At 42.8% G+C, this 20,793-nt stretch overlaps 1 long non-coding RNA gene and 1 pseudogene across 3 annotated transcripts; one reads left to right on the forward strand and one right to left on the reverse strand.

The window, feature by feature from the left end:
- The first annotated feature begins 116 nt into the window (after positions 1–116).
- On the forward strand, positions 117–20,748 carry LOC309970105. 2 transcript variants are annotated; one of them, XR_014326667.1, is made up of 4 exons: positions 117–427; positions 2,561–2,608; positions 3,968–4,132; positions 20,670–20,748. It is a non-coding gene; the product is annotated as an uncharacterized lncRNA (long non-coding RNA). The 2 variants fall into 2 exon arrangements; XR_014326668.1 differs by lacking the exon at positions 20,670–20,748 and adding an exon at positions 14,354–15,300.
- Positions 20,140–20,657, reverse strand: LOC309970103 (glucosamine 6-phosphate N-acetyltransferase-like; annotated as a pseudogene). The gene has a single exon. The product of its transcript is annotated as a glucosamine 6-phosphate N-acetyltransferase-like (transcript).
- Positions 20,749–20,793: the final 45 nt, after the last annotated feature.

The following is a 20,793-nucleotide window of genomic DNA, read 5'->3' on the forward strand; positions in this document are numbered from 1 at the left end:
TCAGGCCCAGTAAGGGCTGGGCGGAGGTATTTCTTCTGCCTACTTTCCCGAGGGCGACACTCGGTTGGGCCACCTGAACCCCCAAAGTCCCCGCAGGTTGCTAGGCAACCCCGGAAGCCCCCAAGGACGTAGTAGGGCGAGGACCTAAGGTGGCGAAAGCGGATGCAGCGGGTGTCGAAACTGGCTTTCAGCTCCAACTCCACCTCCACCTCCACCTCCACATTGACAGGTCCCTGGCTTCCTCTGACTGCAAGTTGGGAAGAAAGATAATAGCGTAAAGGAAAAAAATGTTGCGTGCCATTCCAGTTCTACAAGGATCAAGCCATTAGCCACTGCAATTGACCACCAACAGTGTGCCCCGAGGGGAATTCAGGATGGAGGAAAACAGGAAACTTTGTGTACTTCGGATATACTGATCCTTAGATAGGTAAGATGCATCTCTAAGGAAAAATTCCAAATAACCCCAGGAAATATGGAACTGCCGGGGTCTCAGCCAGGGACTGAAGAAGATGCAGGGACTTGGTTGAGAGGACCATGTCGGGTGTCTGGGAACTGGGAGAACAAGGCACCCGGGCTTCCTATCTTTTTATGTGTTGGCAGAATGAAGAAATAAACATGGATGGTGAAAACATGGTCTAGGATCAAGAATCACTTAATAGCTTAATAGCCCAGAGAAGGCACTGTTTTTCCAGTGAAGTTCAGAAATCTTTATTTCCTCCTTTCCCTGACCGTGTGGCAAGAGAGCAGGGGCTTTGTAGGATAGAAGAAACCCTATTAATTCCAGGCTCCTTCCCCTTTCCTTCCCCTGAAGTTTGAGTTAGTTATAGATCTAGTTCATTTTTCAGCCCTCCCTCTGCCATGCATCCATTCTACCATTTGCTCATTTATTCATTAATTCAGTAACATTTCTTGAGTACCTCCTAGGTACTAGGCACTGTGCTAGGAGTTACCAGAGAAACAAATACAAACAAGATATGATCTCTTCCTTCAACAAGCTCAGTGTCTGATGGATAAAGCATTCTCATTCTATTTAACCAACGCCTACACTTTTTCTATGGATCTTATCCTCTGTCCTCTCTCTCTCTCTCTCTCTCTCTCTCTCTCTCGAATCACCAATTACTCCCCCTCTAATAGCCCATCCCCACGATCATATAATCTTGCTCTGGTTTCTTCCCCGCTACAGGGCTGAAACTACATCTCCATGCAAATTCAGTGGTGCTTCTCCTCTGTTTTTACTTGCCCTCTCAGTACTATTCCTCACAGTCAGCTATCCCCACTTTGAAACACGTTCTTCTCTTGTTTTCTGATGCCATGTACTCTTGGTCCTCCTCCTACCTCACTGACTATTCTTTCTTGGGTTCTTTTCACTGACTTCTCATCTTCTGCTCAACCTGTAAATATCAGAGTGCTTAGTGTTCTATCCTTAGTCCCCTTCTTTGTCTCCCTACCCACTGTCCTTCTGTGATTTCATCTGGTCGTATGGCTTTAGCTGCCATTTGCAAGCAGATGACTCCAAAAGGTAGATCTCTAACAATGACCTCTGCCTGTAAGTCCTCACTCCTCTAAACAACTGCTTACTTGACATCTCCACACGAGTGTCTAACTGGCATCGCAAATTTAACTTGGCCCACCAAAATATTCATTTTCACCCCCAAACGTGTACCTCTCTGTTTTTCCCATTTTAGCGACTATCACTGCCATCCATTTAGTTGTTCAAGCCAAACTCGAGGAGCCATCCTTTTTGCCCCCTCAACTTTATTGAGGTATAATTGACATCCAGGAAACTCATCTGCTACCTACCTTCATTCTTGCCCCATTTTAGTCCATGAGTCAATTGTTTAAGCCATTTATAGGTGAGCGTTCTATAACTTGTAGCTGAACCCATTCTTAACAGCAAATAACTTGGTACCAGAAGTAGGACACAAAAAAAACAGATACTAAAACGTGAAATTGGCTAACAGAAGGTTAAGGTAGCCAGTGGTAAAGACTCTATTCCAAATGGAAAGTTGGTGACCTACATGTTAAGCAGTAGTTAAACTGTTGAACTGCTGTCACTTGCTGGACCTTGGGAAAAACCCACATGCCAACCAAAGTTGTATTGTGGGAGAAACCTCAGGAACAATACAGAACATTCATGACTGTTGGCTTTTTTTTTTTTCCTTTTTTAAGTAGCTTTCAGCAAAGTCCTTCAAGAGAGTGGCAAATCCAGATTAGAGATAACTGATTGGAAAGCAGAGATTAAAGAAAATAAGGCCTTGGTGGGAAAGGAACATCTTACCTGCAGTTTACAACCTAAATTAGCTGAGTCCCACAATTTGGAGACTTGCTGGGTTGAAATAAATAATTTTCTTTAAATACCCAAGCTGAAGCCAGCACAAATGGAGACAGGGAAGAGGCAGCTTTATCAGGAGAGAAGATGGAGGCCCAAGGTAGCAAAGATGGACTATAGGTGGCTTCTGTACCTGCTGTGTTTTGAATTGTCTCCACTGCAATTAAGCACACAGATACCAGCCCCTAGAAGACTTAAATATTCTAATAGTTGGCTTTGCTTGTTTTGCAGAAAGAAACATTTGAGGTATACACAAGAAACTAATGAAAGAGAACAGAGGTGAGAATAAGACCTCATTTTGTATCTTTTTGTTTGGCTTTAATTTTTTTTTGTTTTTTGTTTTGGCTTTAATTTTTAAAAAATCAAGTAAATATATTAATTATTTTGGGGGAAAATATAATCTTTCATTAGAAAACCATTTAAAGACTCCCTAGATAAGTTATTTGATTGTGATTACTCATGTATGGAATTGACCAGAAGCCTAACAAATGATTGAGGCAATCATGTGTCCCTAAAATCTCAAGCCTGGTCAATATTGGTCTGTTCCTGTTTAAACAAGGGAAGGGCTGCCAGATTTCCCAACAAGAACTTAATACACTGCCACTGACTGGGAGATACTACGTATTTTCCATTCTTTTTTTCTGAAAGGAAGTATTTATTACTTTTTCACATTGTGCATTGAATGTGTTTCCCTGTATTTTTTGTTTGGTTTTGTTTTTTTACATTTTATTGATGCACGATTGTTTAGAAAAAACACACTTCTGTTTCCCTTTACTCACACACACAATGCTTCTGACAGCAGATGTGTGGTTTTTCCCCACACCAAGCAATTCCTTACAACACCAGCTGAGTGTCCTACAATGCAATTCAATTCTGACACTAACTGAAGTTAGTACAATCCCCACAAGTAAAGGGCTCAGCCCCATAAGACTGCCACCCACTTCAGATGCCAAGCACAATTAGTAGGTCCCCAGGTTACCCATGACTTCTGTCCGACTTTACAAATTGAAGGCTCCCATGACTCCCTCCTGGGATTTGATCACTTGCTAGAACAGCTCACAGAGCTCAGGGAAACACTTGCATTTACCAGTTTATTATATAACACAGGATATCATAACGGGTACAGATGAACAGTCAGATGAAGAAATACATAGGGTGAGGTCTGGAAGGGTCCCAAGCACAGGAGCCTCTGTCCCTTTGGAGCTGGGGTGCCCCATCCTGCAGACACGTGGATGTGTTCCACCAACCCAGAAGCTCTCCAACCCTGTACTATTGGGATTTTCATGGAGGCTTCCTCACATAGGCGTAATTGATCATTAACTCAATCTCCAGTCCCTCTCCCCTTCTTGGAGGATAGTGGGTAGAGCTAAAAGCTCAAAGTGTCTAATCATGATTTGGTCTTTATGGTGATCAGACCCATCCTGAAGCCATCCAGGGGCCCCCCAAGGGTCACCATATTAGAACAAAGGACACGCCTATCACCAAGGAAATTCCAAAGGATTTGGAACCAGGGTCAAAGGCCAAGTAGTAGAACGAAAGATGCTTCTTATCACTTGTGAAATTACAAGGGTTTTAGAAGCTCTGTGCCAGGAACCAGGGGCATATATGTAAATATATGTTTTTTTTCTATTATTTCAGAATAGTATACACAAAAGTACCCATACAGAAAAGCATACAGCTCAATAAATTTTCGGAAATTGAACACCCCCATATAACCAGCACCCAGATCAAGAAACAGAACATTACCAACGCCCTAGGAGACCCGCTTGTGCTCCCTTCCAAGCACCACCCTCTTCCTAAAAGGTAACTGCTATCCTGACTTCTAATACCACAGAGCAGTGTTGCCTGTGTCTGTATTTTCTGTAAATGGGATCACACAGTACGTACTCTTCTGTCTATGGCTTCTTTTACTCAGCATTATGTTGAGAGTCCTTCTTAGTGTGTAGATTTAGAGCATTCATTCTCATCTCTGTATGCCATTCTCTTTCCCCTTCTACTGTCAGTGGATATCTGGGTGGTTTCCAATTTTAGGTTGTTATAAATTATGCGACTTCAACATTGTAGAACATGTCTTTTCTTGCACAACTGTTCAGGTCTCTGTCAGGTATTAACCTAGGAGTAGAACTGCTGGCTCCTGGGAATGCAGATGTTCAGCTCTATTAGGTAGTGCCAAAAGGTTTTCCAAGTGGCTGTGTCAGTTTACACTCCAGCAAGAGTTCTATTGGTCCCCATTCTCTCCAACACTTGGTACGTCCCATCTTTCTCATTTTAGCGGAAAATGAACTTGTCTTAGCTTAAATCATCCAACCATGAGAAGCCACATCTGGACCTGAAAGGGGCCTGCACAGTACACAGAGTACCTGGACTCCCAGCTGTATGTAGGAGCTGGCTGGGACTTTAGTATTACCTCCTCTATGGAGTGAGCTCCCTGCATGTCAGATGTGTATGTGAGAAAGAGGGATGTGCATGGGTTTCAGGTAACCAAAGAGCTACACCGGGCCAACGCGGATGAGTTTGAGTCGGTGGTAGCCCAGTTTCCATTTACACCCTTCTCTCTTGTCTGTCTCCACAATGAAGGCTAAAAAACGTTAAACACTCACTTCCCCATCTTTTCTGCAGCTAGATGGCTAGGTAACATAGTTCTGGGCAATGAGACAGAAGGGGAACTTGGGAAATCTTGCTTTTCTGATAAAAGAGACAAGTGACGGGTGCAGACCTTTCCCCTTCCTCCAGCCCTGAATGGGGACGTACCGTCTCAGCAGTCATCCTCAATCATGGACGGAAGTGGGAGAGAATTTAGAAAGGCTGCCCTAACACTGTGGGCCACTGAACCAACACCAGCAGCTGCTTACTTCCAGACATACTGTTATGTGCAGAGAACTCCTATTTGTTTAAGCCATTCAAAGACAGTTACTTGCAATCCAAAGCATTCTCACGTGATACAGAGGTCCAGCAAGATGTGGACTCAGATGTGAACTGGATTTATCAGTGTGAGGTCACTGGGGGCTCAGAGAGCAGTTTATGTGGAGTGCTGGGCAGCAGCCAACGTACAGTGGGTGGTGAGTGGCTGGTGGGAAAGACTGGGTACGGCAAGTATGGGCAAGCCTTTCATGCTTGGCTGTGAGGGAAAGGAAAGTAGTTAGAGGGGGACACAGGATCCAGAAGTGTTGTCTTTAAGGTGGAAGGCCTTGTGCATGTTTAAATCCTTTTGGGAAGGAGCCAGCAAAAATGAAACTGTAAAGAGCAGAATGGACAAAACTGAAAGAACAAGGTTATTGAGGAGGCAGGAGAGAATGGATACAAAGCCCAGATGGGTGTTAGCCTGAAATGCGGGAGGCATGGCTATTTTCTGAGAGAGCCGTGATTGGGGGAAGGGCAGGTAGATTGAGTGGGTCAAAGTTTGAAATCATCATTGTGTATCTGGGAAAGCAAGCTGCCTAAAGGAGATAGAAGACTTCCTGGCCTGAGTTGAAGGCTCAGTTGAAATTGGAGACTGTTCATTTAGAGTGGTACGGTCTGCATAATTATTTGATTATATACAATGGTTAATGTACATTTCATGAATTTTAATTTAAAAAATTTTTGCATCTAAGTTACACATGGATGTGGCTAGAAAAAAGTAGAACAGAAAGTTGTCTAATAAAATACCAAGTTCCTCTCTCTCAATCACCAACTCTTCCCCATCTCGCTAGCTGCTGTTTATGACCACACTGGGGTTGGGTGGGGGGATGGACTGGAGAGTAAGGGGGATAAGGAAGTTGTTACGGCTCTGCTCTCCCCACTCCATCTGACTGATGTTTAATCCTGAGTGCCTTTGTGTGGCTCCCCTGCTGAACCCCTCACTGCAGTCCCCTTGACATGGGTAGCACCTCTCTTTTGGAAGGCTCGTGGTCCTCTCTCCATGTCTGGTTTTCCCCAGCTGTCCAAGAGATACTCTTTTGGGCAGAATCCCTTTAAAAATGATCCCAAGCTGGTTCAACGGCTCATGACTTGGGTTAGGTTTGAGAGGAGACCAGGGTAGAGTCCCCACTTTCCCTTGGGTGTTTTTGTTTTTTTTTTTTTTTTGCGGTACGCGGGCCTCTCACTGTTGTGGCCTCTCCCGTTGCGGAGCACAGGCTCCGGACGCGCAGGCTCAGCGGCCATGGCTCACGGGCCCAGCCGCTCCGCGGCATGTGGGATCTTCCCGGACCGGGGCACGAACTCGTGTCGCCTGCATCGGCTGGCGGACTCTCAACCACTGTGCCACCAGGGAAGCCCTCCGTTGGGTGTTTTCCAGGAGGTGGCAAGCCCCGTGGGGCCCAGTATGGAAGCTGAACAATGGAGAAGCAATTCTGAGAGTGATGTCTAGGAAGATGGGCGTGAGAGCATCCTCAAGCCCTCAAGCCCTCAAACCCCAGCATGGTTCAGCCAAAGGAGGCAAGACTTCCAAAGCCCTCCAAGAGGGCTAGTGTGAGAGCAAAGCACACCAGATGAGACCTGGGATGAGGAAGATGCAAAGTAGATCCACCTGACAGAGACAGGCCATGGCAGAACTTTGGACATCAGTGGCACATGCAGAAAGCACAGGGGTGTCCTGTCCTGGGCGTATTTGCCTCCAGAGCCATTCCTCACTCTTCCCCTCTTGTGTTCTGCATCACAAGCAGGCTGACCCCAGTGGGTTGCATTTCCTAGCCTTCCCTGTCAGCTGGCTTCCTGCTGGCTCAGCTAATAGAGAGTACCAGCAAGGGATCAGAGGATGGAAGGAAGAACCTGCCTCTACTGGGAAGGGAGACCCAGTGAGTTTTAGGAATGCCAGGTACTCAGATTGAAATCCACCTAGATTCCCCCATCCTAATTCCCAAGGTCCCATATGTTCTTCATCAATGCCATAACTTTCTCGTAAGAGACAGGATTCGTTTTGTGAACAAAAAGAACAAAGGGTGTCACTCATCCCCTTATACAAAGGGTTAAGTCGTAACCCACTATAGTTGTCCACCAGCGGTGCACCCTGAGCGGAATTCCCAACGGGAAAAACATGATGAGACAGTCTGTGCTTTGGATACACGGGGCCCTAGATAATTAAGACGCACATTTGAGGAAGAATTTCAGTGATCCCAAACTCTTGTATCTTCCCAGACATAGATATCTATTCTTTGTCATTAGCAGTAATCTTTTACGAAGATGTATGCTTGACTATAGTATTTCCCGGCTGAAAAATTAATATATATATATACCGGCTCTGCAAGGCTCCGGACATGCAGGCTCAGTGGCCATGGCTCACGGGCCCAGCCACTCCGCAGCATGTGGGATCTTCCCGGACCGGGGCATGAACCTGTGTCCCCTGCATCGGCAGGCGGACTCTCAACCACTGCGCCACCAGGGAAGCCCATTGTGCATTTTTTAAGTTGACAGTTTGTAAATTCATCTTACGTTATAATATAGATTACCACAGTATCAGACACTGCGTCTGGATTTTAGCTGCTTGTGTTCAGGAGCTCTAAGACAAAAGAGATCTTTTAGGACATTTTTAGAGGCTCTGACTCGCTTGAGGCAAGATTTTTAAATTCTGGGTTGGTGACTTTTTAAATTAATTTTTTAAAAATTCTCCATTCATTCCTAATGACCCATCACTGTTCATACAGAGCATGAGTACTAGAGGGTACGTGCAGATATTCCAAGGGTGCTCAGGCACGGGTAGTTTTAGAGATTACTTTCCAGCCTGTCCATTTTTCTATGCACTCCATTAAAATTGACCTGCCTGATAAGGACCTGCCTTAGAACATCACACCATTTGTCCCTTTCACAGTCATGTTCCCTCCCCCCTTTAAACAATGAAATGCCACCCTGAATCTTACTAAGATGCATTGTCCCTGGGTATAAGAACCTCAGGATAACCACAAAGGGGGCAATTCAAAATACTGATGTCAGTAAAACCTGCTTAATCTGGGCAGTGGGGTAGGGTTTTGTATTTCTCCGTCTCTTATTCATATTTCTGATAAGGGCAAAACATGGTGCTAAAAGTTTGGAATTCTGGCTTCTCTTGGGATGTTCTTTTTCAGCTATACTATAAACTGGGGTGCTGGGAATGATACCCATCTGTATTTAATGACCCCACTTCTTCCATCCCTGACTATCATCAAAGAACACTTAACTCCTGATGAAAATTCCCACAACTGTTTGTTTCTTAAACTTCTAAGTATATATACCTCCCTTCTAACAAGTCAAATGCATTAGCATTTTTTAATACCCCTTGTCTCCCTCTCCTCCCCCATCATGTTGTTCTTGTTTGGATTTTTTTTTTAATAAATTTATTTTTTTTATTTTTCTATCTTTGGCTGCGTTGGGTCCTCGTTGCGGTGCACGGGCTTCTCATTGCAGTGGCTTTTCTTATTGCGGAGCACGGCGCGCAGGCTTCAGTAGTTGTGGCAGACAGGCCTAGCTGCTCCGCGCCATGTGGGATCTGCCCGGGCCAGGGCTCGAACCCGTGTCCCCTGCATTGGCAGGCAGATTATTAACCACTGCGCCACCAGGGAAGCCCCTGGAATTTTTGACATTAGTTATTTTGGATAAATATTCTCTTCTTTAGTCTTAGCTTTTTAATTTTTTTAAACAGCAATAAATTTATCAAAATATTTGATCACCCTGACATCTCATATCTCTTGAAGGTTCTCCTGGATTTGTTTCTCTTACATAAACACTTCTTTTAAAGGTATTTTCATTGTGGATTTTTGTGTGTTAAACTTCTGAGGCCTTGTGTGCCTGAGAATGTTCTTATTACTTTCTCTCATTGAAATGAAAATTTGGCTGTGTTGTACATAAAACTTCAGGTTCGAGCTCTTTTCCTTCAGTATCTAAATAAAGAAATAAATACATTATCATAAGAAAAGCGATCTTACGATCATCTAAAAAGATGGGGGGAAAAGGTGTTTGACAAAAGTCAATACCTGTTCATAATAAAAATGTTCTGCAAGCTAGAAACAGAAAAGTAGTCTCTCAACCTGATAAAGGGCATCTATTAAAAACCCACAGTTGGGACTTCCCTGGTGGTCCAGTGGTTAAGACTCCGTGTTCCCAATGCAGGGGGCCCAGTTTCAATCCCTGGTCAGGGAACTAGATTCCGCATGCCACAACTGAAAAGATCCCGCATGCCACGAGGAAGATCTCACATGCGGCAACAAAGATCCTGAGCGCTACAACTAAGACCCAGCGCAGCCAAATAAATAAATAAATATTAAAAAACAAAAACCCACAGTTAATGTTCTTGTAGCAGAAGACCAAATACTTTGCCCCTAACATCAGGAACAAAGCAAGGATGTCCACCTTCAACACTTCTATCGACCATTTTAGTAGAGCTTTAAGCCACTGCAAAAAAAATATATAAAAGCCACACAGATTGGAAAGGAAAAAGGAAAATGGTCTTTACTCACAGATAACATGATCATGCAGATAGAAAATCCTTCTAAAGAATCTACAATAGAACTATTAAGTAAATTTAGCAAGGCCACAGGCTGCAGGTCAATATACAATAATCCATGTTATTTCTGTATGTTAACAATAAACATGTAGAAAACGAAATTTTTAAAATACCATTTCAACAGCATCCCAAAACGTAAAATACTTAGGGATAAGTCCAATTATTTTAAGCATACTTTTTAATAGTCTTGAAACTGAGGGCAGTCATCAGTTAGAAGCCTTGAACTATAACTTGCTTAATAAATAATAACTTGTAACCTGCCTTCACTAATCAAGCTTGCTTTAATTGTTCTTGCAAATTGCATACCCTCCAAGCTTCACTGTAGCCTGGGCAATATATCATAAGATTCCTTTAACCACCCCCTCCAGATAAAACCTCTGACATATGGGTCACTATAGTAATGGTTTCTTATTTTATTTTTTTTATTATTAAAACTTTTTAATTTTTTAAAATTTTGTTTCATTTTTGGTTGCCTTGGGTCTTCATTGCTGCATGTGGGCTTTCTCTAGTTGCGGCGAGCGGGGGCTACTCTTGGTTGCAGGGTGCAGGCTTCTGACTGCACTGGCTTCTCTTGTTGCGGAGCATGGGCTCTAGGTGCGTGGGCTTCAGTAGTTGCAGCACGCGGGCTCAGTAGTTGTGGCTTATAGGCTCTAGAGCACAGGCTCAGTAGTTGTGGCGCACAGGCTTAGTTGCTCCGTGGCATGTGGCATCTTCCCAGACCAGGAATCGAACCTGTGTCTCCTGCATTGGCAAGCAGATTCTTAACCACTGTGCCACCAGGGAAGTCCCAGTAATGGTTTCTTAAGTTGTTTTTCAGGAACATGGAGTTAGTCTTGCCCAGTTCAAACTGGTCAAGCACACTGACCATTCAACTGGGCCTGTGCAAGTGTCAGATGGATAACCTATTGTTGTCAGAGGGACAAAAACTCCATCATCAGATCATGCTAATGCCACCATTTTCTGAACACGTGTCTCATGAAGAAGCATGTAACTCAGATACACCTGCGCAGAACACTGATTACTTCACCTTTTTCTTATCTTCAACCCCCTTTCCGCATGCCTCAGACCACCCTGCTTCCTTATCCTGTAAATATCCCAAGCCCCTCACCTTTAGGGAGGCGGATCTGAGACTTGTTCTCCCATCTCCTCGCTTAGCTGTCTCGTGGATAAACCCTTTCTCTGCTGCAGACTTCCATGTCTCAGTGTTTGGCTTGTTGCAGAGTGGGGCAAACAAACCTGGTTTTGTAATAGTCTGGTAATTCTGTTCAATATTATCTGAAGTTATTGTGGTCTTGTCCTGCTGCTGTGTTTATTCTTTTTGACTCTGTGAAAGCGTACCTCAGAGACATTTAGTTATCTGCATGCAAATGATATACTTGCTTATTTTAAGGAGAATAGTCATTAGGCTGTTGTCAACAAAAAGGGCTTTATAGGGCTTCCCTGGTGGCGCAGTGGTTGAGAGTCCACCTACCGATTCAGGGGATGCGGGTTCGTGCCCCGGTCCAGGAAGATCCCACATGGGCCGTGGCCGCTGACCCTGCAGGTCCGGAGCCTGTACTCCGCAACGGGAGAGGCCACAACAGTGAGAGGCCCGCGTACCGCAAAAAAAAAAAAGGGGGGGGGGCTTTATAAGAGCAAAGAAAAAACTACAGACACTCTAAGCACAGTAAGTTTTTGGATTCTTTCCATTTGATATTTGGGTGGGGGGAGGCTAATTGATTAGCTGTCATCTAGCAGAGTCTAGTCTGTGAAGTGTGCTCCTGACCGGTTGCTTAGGCTAAACAAAGGAAATAATTTCAGCCACTGACAGATTCTTCTGACAACTTGAAGATTTTAACTGTGGAATATTCATGCCAGGCCAAAGCTACCATGTTAGGCGAGGTCCATACCATTTCCCTCCTCAGAATTTCTCAGTTCTCACTCATGGTGATTATTTCCTCCTGCATTTTGTAAGTTTAGATGATGAGCTCATCTTTAGTGGCGTTTTGTCTATGGGAATCCTGTGTGGTCCTAGTGGAGAGTATATTCCTTTCAAAGAGATTTTATATTTGCTTCTATCTGCTTGGTATCCATTTTTAAGTTAATTTTTCAACTTGTGGGCCCCTGGTTTCTATAGGTAGTATAAGATTGAACTCTAGACCTGAGTAAGGGCAGACTATAATTTTAAATTCTCAGAGGAAATTTTTTTAACCAAATCAAGAGGCTCAACCAGGAGATTCTCTGTTTCCTTGTGCATTTCTGCAGTTTTGTTTCTGGTACATGCTTTCACCAAAGGTACAGCCCTTGCAGAGTTCTAACTTTATGTGAAAGCATCGAGTCTATCTCTTCATTCTTGTTAACCCAAGGTCTCTTCTGTTGCTATATGTCCATTAAAACTCAAAATCCTTGGATCCTGAGACAGTAAAGCCCAGGGAGGCCTCCGCCTCACCTTATCTGACTCCCGCTCTCCCCTACCCCACAATTTAACTCCCTCTTAGTTTTGTGACCACTGAGAATGTTCCCTACTTTCTTGTGAGCTTAGCTTTCCAATGAACAGAAAGCTTTATTTATTTTACCAGCATTTTAAGGTGTTTTGAAAGAAACAGAAGTGAATACATTTATGGAATATATTCATATACACGAAGAAAAATATATTATAGAACATATTGAATGCAAATGTTTTAAATTAGAATATGTGACAGTAATATCTCGAAGACTATCCTGAATAACACATATTCCCTGTGATACTCATAAAAAATACCTGAATATTCATTGGATATTTTCAAGAGTTAAGTTTTTGGTAAATCACACATTTGGCAGATTGGGAGTAGCTTGGACATTGAACTAACTGATCCTTCTGTGAACTGGCCTTTAGGGATCTGGGCTGCTTCCAATCAGCTTCCAGTACTTTTTTAAAATACAGGTCAGTTCAGTACACTGCACTTGTTTTTCAGTAAAATGCTGACACGTGTCTGCTCAGAATAAATTAACTTGACTATATCAACTGACTTACTTGGTGGAAAAAGGCAATTCACAAACCAGGTCCTATGCTGACTTTTCTCCTGACTTTCCCCCAGATTCCCACCATTACGGTTTAATCTTCTCTAAGTAACATTAATAATTATTTTCTTTTTTCCACCCAATCTCTCACACAGTTTTAATAACAATAAATGAAGGGATAGACTTGTGAATGAAGCAGTTAATCAAAGTTTTTCCTATCTACTTAGTATTTTTTTCCTTCCAGTTTTATTGAGATATAATTGACATAGAGCACTGTATAAGTTTAAGGTATACAGCATAATGATTTCGTTTAACATATACCATGAAATGATTATCACTGTAACTTTAGAGAACATACATCACCTCATATAGATACAAAATTAAAGAAATAAAAAATGTTTTTTCTTGTGATGAGAACTCTTAACAACTTGTCACATATAACATACAGCAGTTGTACATCACGTTGTACATTACATCCCCAGTACTTATTTATCTTATAACTGGAAGTTTGTACCTTTTGATAATCAATTTTAAAAGAATGGTAAAATTTTATTTATCATAGTGACACCTGTTGACCTATACCTGAAATTCTGATTATTATAAATATACTGAAGAACGCAATGATAGAAATAGAGAAAAGAAGGACGAGGCAACAGAAGCATTTTAAAATGTATTAAATTGTACCTCGTTAAAAAAAAGAGAGATTGTAGGAATTGAATATTGAAAGTCAAAAGAGCTGAAATGTAGGACACAGACAATATTAAAATTGAGTTCAGAGATGAATGAAAGTGAATTCTAAAACCCAGGTGGGAGGGGAAGGCTTTACAGAGTAGGTGAGTGTTGAGCTGGAGCCCCTGGGAATTGATTCAGGAAACTAGGATCCTTACAAGCCGTTGGCTAAACAAACCCAATAAACTATAGATTACAGCCTGACTATTCACATTATAAAAGTCTCTTCATATAGAGGGCATTTTTTATGATGATCATTTCTGCTTTTCTAATAATATTTAATTTTACAAAACTTCAATTGATACGTTACTTTCCAGCATCGCAGCCGCTGCATGAACGGAGGTAGTTACTTGTTCTGGAGTTTTCCCAGCCACAGTGTTTACTCCAAGCATTAGCTCAAACCCTCTGCTTAGTCATCAGTTGTTTCACTGTTCTTTGTAAGTAATTAGGATAAATGTTCTCAGGGTCAACAGTACACTCACACCACCCTTGACATGGATGAAAGGAATGTGTTAAAATTAAAGGGACTTCTTTTGACAGAGCATTCTTTTTCAGAAAAGGGTAAAGGTTTGAACCCTTCTGATCCTTCTGGAAGAATGTTAGATTTTAGGGGCTGCCTTACATGCAAAGAATCATGCAGAGTGTTTACATGAACCTCTCTATACTGATTGATGGCTCAGTCTTTACTGTTTGGAGGTAGAGTGGGGGAAGAGGAGATTAAAGCAGGTCCATTTTAGATGCCGTCCTTTGGGTTTATTACCAGAATTGCCAAGAGGATTTTAATAAACTTTCTCCCATCCAAGTTTAAGGAGAGAGTTCATTGTAAAATGCTATTGTGTACTTTGTCTTATTTTTCTTGGAAGGTCCTTATAAACTTGCTCCATTTCTGCTCAAAATGCTTCAAGAAATGCTCATGGGCTTCCCTGGTGGTGCAGTGGTTAAGAATCCGCCTGCCAATGCAGGGGAAACGGGTTCGAGCCCTGGTCCTGGAAGATCCCACATGCCGCGGAGCAGCTAAGCCCGTGTGCCACAACTACTGAGCCTGTGCTCTAGAGCCTGTGAGCCACAACTACTGAGCCCATGTGCCACAGCTACTGAGCCTGCGCTCTAGAGCCCATGCTCCGCAACGAGAAGCCACCGCAATGAGAAGCCTGTGCACTGCAACAAAGAGTATAGCCCCTGCTCTCCGCAACTAGAGAAAGCCCATGCACAGCAACGAAGACCCAATGCAGCCAAAAATAAAAAAATACTTTTTATCCTTTGTGATCAAAACCTTTCCTCTGGTGTTCTGAGTGGCTTGGCGAGGCCAATCCAGAGTCGATCAGAGTATGTATTATCTACACCTGCAACCTATGATGGACGGAGACCACATCTATGTACATACTGGGGATGGGGACTTCCCTGGTAGCGCAGTGAATAAGACTCCACGCTCCCAATGCAAGGAGCCCGGATTCGATCCCTGGTCAGTAAACTAGATGCCACATGCATGCTGCAACTAAAAGTTTGCATGCCACAACTAAGGAGCCCATGTGCCACAATTAAGGAGCCCACCTGCTGCAACTAAGGAGCCAGCAAGCCGTAACTAAGGAGACAGCAAGCTGTAACTAAGGAGCCTGCAAGCTGCAGCAACTTAACACCAGCACAACTAACTAACTAACTAAATAAATACTGGGGACACAAGAAACTGTGAGCCTGGAGCAGAGCTGAAGGCACTGTAGTCTTCCTGTGGACTGGACAGCAGATGGCTGGGCCCCTGGCTCTCAGAGTCAGGCAGGGTGGCTGCAGCTCCAAGGTTGGAGACCCAGCTGCAGGAGGGAGAGGTTCCTGTGTCGGGGAACAGCTCCTCTACTCTGCCTATCTTCCTCTCCCTGCTGACTCAGCCGGGTTTGGGCTTGCCCAGGGCTCAGTTCATTACCTCCTTATCTTTACAACTTTAGTTCCACAGTTTACAAGCAAATTCTTTCTGGGTTTCTTAGCTGAAATCCCTGGGAAGAAGAATCTGGTTTAGGCCATTTTTGTGTGTCAAGCCATCCACAACAGCTAATTGGTCCATGAGTGGCCTGGCTTCCCTTGGAGCAGGAGCCCCCTCTTCTGTCTTGTGGTCACTCGTATCTAAATTCACAAGGTTCCCTGGCCTGGAATGACCTGCTTAGGCATAGTTTGGGGCTATGAATGAGTGGGGCAGATTCTCCTAGGAGAGAGGAGGGTGACTGATCAGGCCTGAAGCAGCCCTGATGGTGGCCTCTCAAAGTCCCTTGGGGAAGTGTCTCCTTCAGCCTTTACTGCTGTCAGGGCCCACCTATACCCTGGGGCCTGGGGAAGGAACAGGCCTCTCACAGTCTGCTCTGGAGCCCACTTGTTTTAGCCTGGATTCTTTAAAAACTGGGCCTAGGGCAAAACTTAACTAAGATTTTATTGGGAAATCAACATGGAAACTTGGGCAAAGAGAGTGTGTGTTGCCTAAATAACCAGCATGTGTCATAACCTAATGCAAAATTTGCTCAACATTGTTACAAATCAAAGAAAGGCTTAATTCTTAATTTTGGCTTATTAGACTGGCAAAAATGTAAATATCCAGTGTTAGGAGGGTATAGGGAAAATGTAAGAGAGGGTATACTCTCACAATGGAAATGCTCACCAAAAGCCTTGAAAAGGTGCATACTGTCCAACCCAGCAATTTCATTTGTAGTAGGAATTTGAAAATTCACAGGATACTCCCTAGTATGAAACACAAATGCAGCCCTTTGGTTTTCCACAACTGATCTTATTTCCTCTAAAGCAACTATCTTGATGGAAAGTGAGAGAAAACTAAATTTAGTCCACTCCACTAAATCACAGTTTAATTAAATAATGTAAGCTGTCCATTTAGATCCTCAGTCTATCCAGGGAATTGCTCAGTCTCTTAGCTTTTCTCTCTTCCCCTATTTCACTCCAAGATACTTTTAGGTATATAGGTGATGGGAGGGCTTACATATCCTTATGGTGGAAGGGAAAAGGCTCCTTGGAGTTCATGTATGTTACAATCCCATTTTAGTTATTAACAAAGAGTGCAAGTGTGTCAAAGAAAAAACGTGTAAAGGTACACAGCAAACTCCTACCTTTGAGTTACCTCTGGGAGGTGGGATTGCCCTGGGTCGCTACATTCTTTTACATTTATGTATTAGTTCAATTTTATAAGAAGCATACATTCATTTTGTAATCAGAAAAAATAATGATGTTTTTGTTCCAATAAAAAATAAATAAGGGACTTCCCTGGTGGCGCAGTGGTTGGGGGTCCGCCTGCCGGTGCAGGGGACACGGGTTCGTGCCCCGGTCGGGGAAGATCCCACATGCCGCGGAGCGGCTGGGCCCGTGAGCCATGGTCGCTGAGCCTGCGTGTCCGGAGCCTGTGCTCCGCGACGGGAGAGGCCACAACAGTGAGAGGCACGCGTACCGCAAAAATAAATAAATAAATAAATAAATAAATAAATAAATAAATAAGTACAACGAAGGATGTTAAGTGGGAAATTTTGATTGAAATGCCAAGATATGATAGTTACTGATCATCAAAGGTGTGAGTGGACCACAAAGATGCAGATCTTCAAAGGAAATTTTCAAAATCTGGTTACCTGTCTCTTGGTCCTCTCATCTAGGGAATCCCTCACCCAGAAAGATGATATAGGAGAGTCAGAAGAAGAGAAGGTTGCAGGGGGGCAGATTTTGAGGGGAGGATTTCTTTGGGAAAATCTAAGGAGTTACCTGCTCCCTCCACTCCAGTCTAGTGAGAGAGGCCTCAAGGAGACTGACCATTGCAGGAACTTGATGTGGCCTCTGCCGCCACTGGCTGGCCCTGGAAAGCTAAGCAGCCTTGGCAGACAGAAGAGGATCTGGGCATGAACTGCTCTACCCTCAGAGTACAGGTCAAAGGAGACAAGAATTCTGGGGACCAGATGAGGAGGGGGCAGAGGCAACGTCCACCTGGGGTGAAGCCTGACCAGCAGGGTGGCCAGTCTCTCAAAAGAGACTCAGCCGTTAGAGGCCGGGAGGCAACTGCTGCAGCAGAGGCTGTGGGAAGCAGAGGAGCAGGAGGAGAGAGAGCTGGGTCTGAGGAACCCAGAAGGGGAATCTCCCGGGGGTCTCCCATGAAAGCCCCTAGGAGTCAGCTTTAAACATCTGCCAGGAATCTATGGGTCCTCAGGTGTAGAACTTATAAATCCATTCTACCAGGAACTTTCCTATCCCCCTTCCCTCTGCTCCTTTTCCAACTTCAACCTTAAAGGTCAGAAGCAGCAGCAAGATGAGGAGGAAGAGAGTAAGAAAGAGAAGAAACTGAACACAGCCTCCTCCAAGGCTGCAGACCGCCCACCTGCCATTGACCCTAGCTTTGTGGGAGTGGGAGAGAAATATTATCTTTGAATGAGGATTTAAACATTGATTAATGAAGTCCACATTTGTGACTTAAAGTGACCCCTGGACTTTTACCTAAGGATGCACAGAAAAATTTATGAGCTTGACAGGACTTTTACACATGGCCAGGAAAAGACCATCCTGACCCCCACTGGAAGTGGTTAGAAAGCCATGGAAGGGGACTTCCCTGGTGGCACAGCGGTTAAGAATCTGCCTGCCAATGCAGGGGACACGCGTTCAACCCCTGGTCCGGGAAGATCCCACATGCCGCAGGGCAACTAAGCCCACGAGCCACAACTACTGAGCCCACGTGCTGCAACTACTGAAGCCCACACACCTGGAGCCCATGCTCTGCAACAAGAGAAGCCACCTCAATGAGAAGCCCGTGGACCACAACGAAGAGTAGCCCCCGCTTGCTGCAACAAGAGAAAGGCCCGCGCACAGCAACAAAGACCCAACAAAACCAAAATAAATAAATTAATTAATTAATTAATTTTAAAAAATGTAGACACAAACTTTAAAAAAAAAAAAGAGCCATGGAAGGGATGGACTTGGAGGGTATTATTATGCTAAGTGAAATAAGTCAGACAGAGAAAGACAAATACTGTATGATATCACTTATATGTGAAATCTAAAAAATAAAACGAACTAGTGAATATAACAAAGAAGAAGCAGACCCACAGATATAGAGAACAAACTAGTGGTTACCAGTGGGGAGAGGGAAGGAGGGAGGGACAAGATAGGGTTAGAGGGTTAAGAGATACAAACTATTATGTATAAAATAAATAAGCTACAAGGATATATAGTACAACACAGGGCATATAGCCAATATTTTATAATTATAAATGGAATATAACCTTTAAAAATTGTGAATCACTATGTTGTACACCTGAAACATATAATATTGTATGTCAACTATACCTCAAATTTTTAAAAAGTCAATGGAGGACAAAAAATAAAGTGGCTTTGACAAATGCAACCCACAAGTCCCGTGTGTTCAACATACTGGTTGTACAAGGTTCCTTTCTTAGAAACCACTCTGCCTTGAGTTCCTAGATACACTGAAACAGTACCACTTAGATGTCAGCAAGAGTCCCTCATTCTTTGGAGGTCTGGGTAATTCCACAGCCTGGAAAAGTTTGTTTGTTTGTTTTTTCTAACAAAAGACTATTCATATGAACAGGTTTAATGTAACCTGAAATGTAAAAGATTCGAACCAGTAGTGAAGTATCTAATTCTTGTTTCAACTTAAAAAAATAATTAAAATAAATAAAATCAAAATAGGATAGTGACCAGAATAATAGTACCATTATAATCACATTAAATAGAAAAGCTTCCATCAACATTTTAAGAATGTAATAAATGCAGTATGGTACATTTTAAAATACTCCACTCAATTTTGTAATCCATTTTCATAAAAATGTTACTTAGAAGAGAGGCTCGGACACCCCTGGAAAAATGAGACATCAGCTTAGAAATACATAATATGCCAGGATTTACTAATTCACTGTTAAAAAGTACCTTCTATTTCTCTTAGATATTTTAAACAAATGAATAATTATATTTCACATATAAGACAGGTGGTACTTCAGCTACATTAGAATTATATCAACTTTTAGATGTACGTTTAAATTGTCACATTTTATAAGAAGTTAATTTTCATTTCTCCTTATTTTGAAGGCTCACCAGGTTTGCCAGTATAGTATTAGGATCAGCAAATGTTGGACTGAACTACATTAAGTTATAATATGTCCAACATCCAATTTCACGTAATATATGTGAAATGATACACCCCTAAGTGGTATTTAGATATATTTCTTTGAAAAAAATATTAATTTTATGAATGTGATAAGAAACAGCCTTATTCACTGTATGCTTTTTTTTTTAAATGAGCAGTACAGATAGCAGACATATAACTTCTTACTACCTATACTGACTACTAAGAAATAAAGCCGAACTTTAGAAAAATACAATGCAAGAAAAGATTCAAGTTAAAAATATACTCGTTTGGTTAAAAATCATCCCCGTAATAATTTCATCTGTAATCTAAACTCAGCATGTCTCACCAGCCCAAAGTAATCTTCTAAATGTCATTATACTTGTATTACAGTGTTTTTTTCAATCCAGTATTTATGGAGGTCACTGGGTTGCAGCAACAAAATATTTTAACTCTAGGAAGAGAGTGTAGCCTTGTTGCATCAGCTCATTTGACAGATGTCTTTCTTTAAAGGTTTTATTTTAGAAACCTCTGACACATGTAGTTTTCTTCAGATACTGTATATCCAAACTTTTTATAGAAACCAGAGTTTTATGGTAGACATTCAAGGGTAATATTATAACAGTTCAGTTTCTTGCTTAGCAAAGTAAGGGTTGATAATAACAATTTGGCAAGCTGCTTTCCTCTGCATTCATCACTAACAACAACATCTTCTATTCTTCCTCTCTTAGCACAGGAATGGATTAATTTATGTTCTATTATCAGAGTTGCTGTAGCAACTATCTGTCCTAAAGTTACATCTTCCACAACTGTAACATAATAATCCCCAGATTACTTCATGTGCTCAAAAGATTTCATAAATTGTTCCGGGTTGACAACTCCATCAGCTGACCTAGTACCTTAAAAAAACCTCTATTTAAATCAGCAGTACAAAGAGGCCTCAAAACCAAACCTTCTCCAGGATGTGTTGGGGAAATGGCTAGAGAAAATGTAGCTGTATTCTGACTCCAATCCACTTCTTCGAGTAGACTTGGGCCAAACATAGGCGTTTCATCAGGTTTCATCTTTGCATTAAGGTCAGTAGAGACCTGCAGTCGGCGCTCCTCTCCAGGCCCGTTGGATTCTCACCCACCGAGGTACACAGCACTAGATCCACATCCGGCTTCAGCGGCAGCCCCACCTCCTCCACCTCCGGCTCTA

Source organism: Leucopleurus acutus, assembly GCF_964270905.1.
Source record: "Leucopleurus acutus genome assembly, chromosome: 12".
In the NCBI taxonomy this organism is placed as follows: Eukaryota; Metazoa; Chordata; class Mammalia; order Artiodactyla; family Delphinidae; genus Leucopleurus; species Leucopleurus acutus.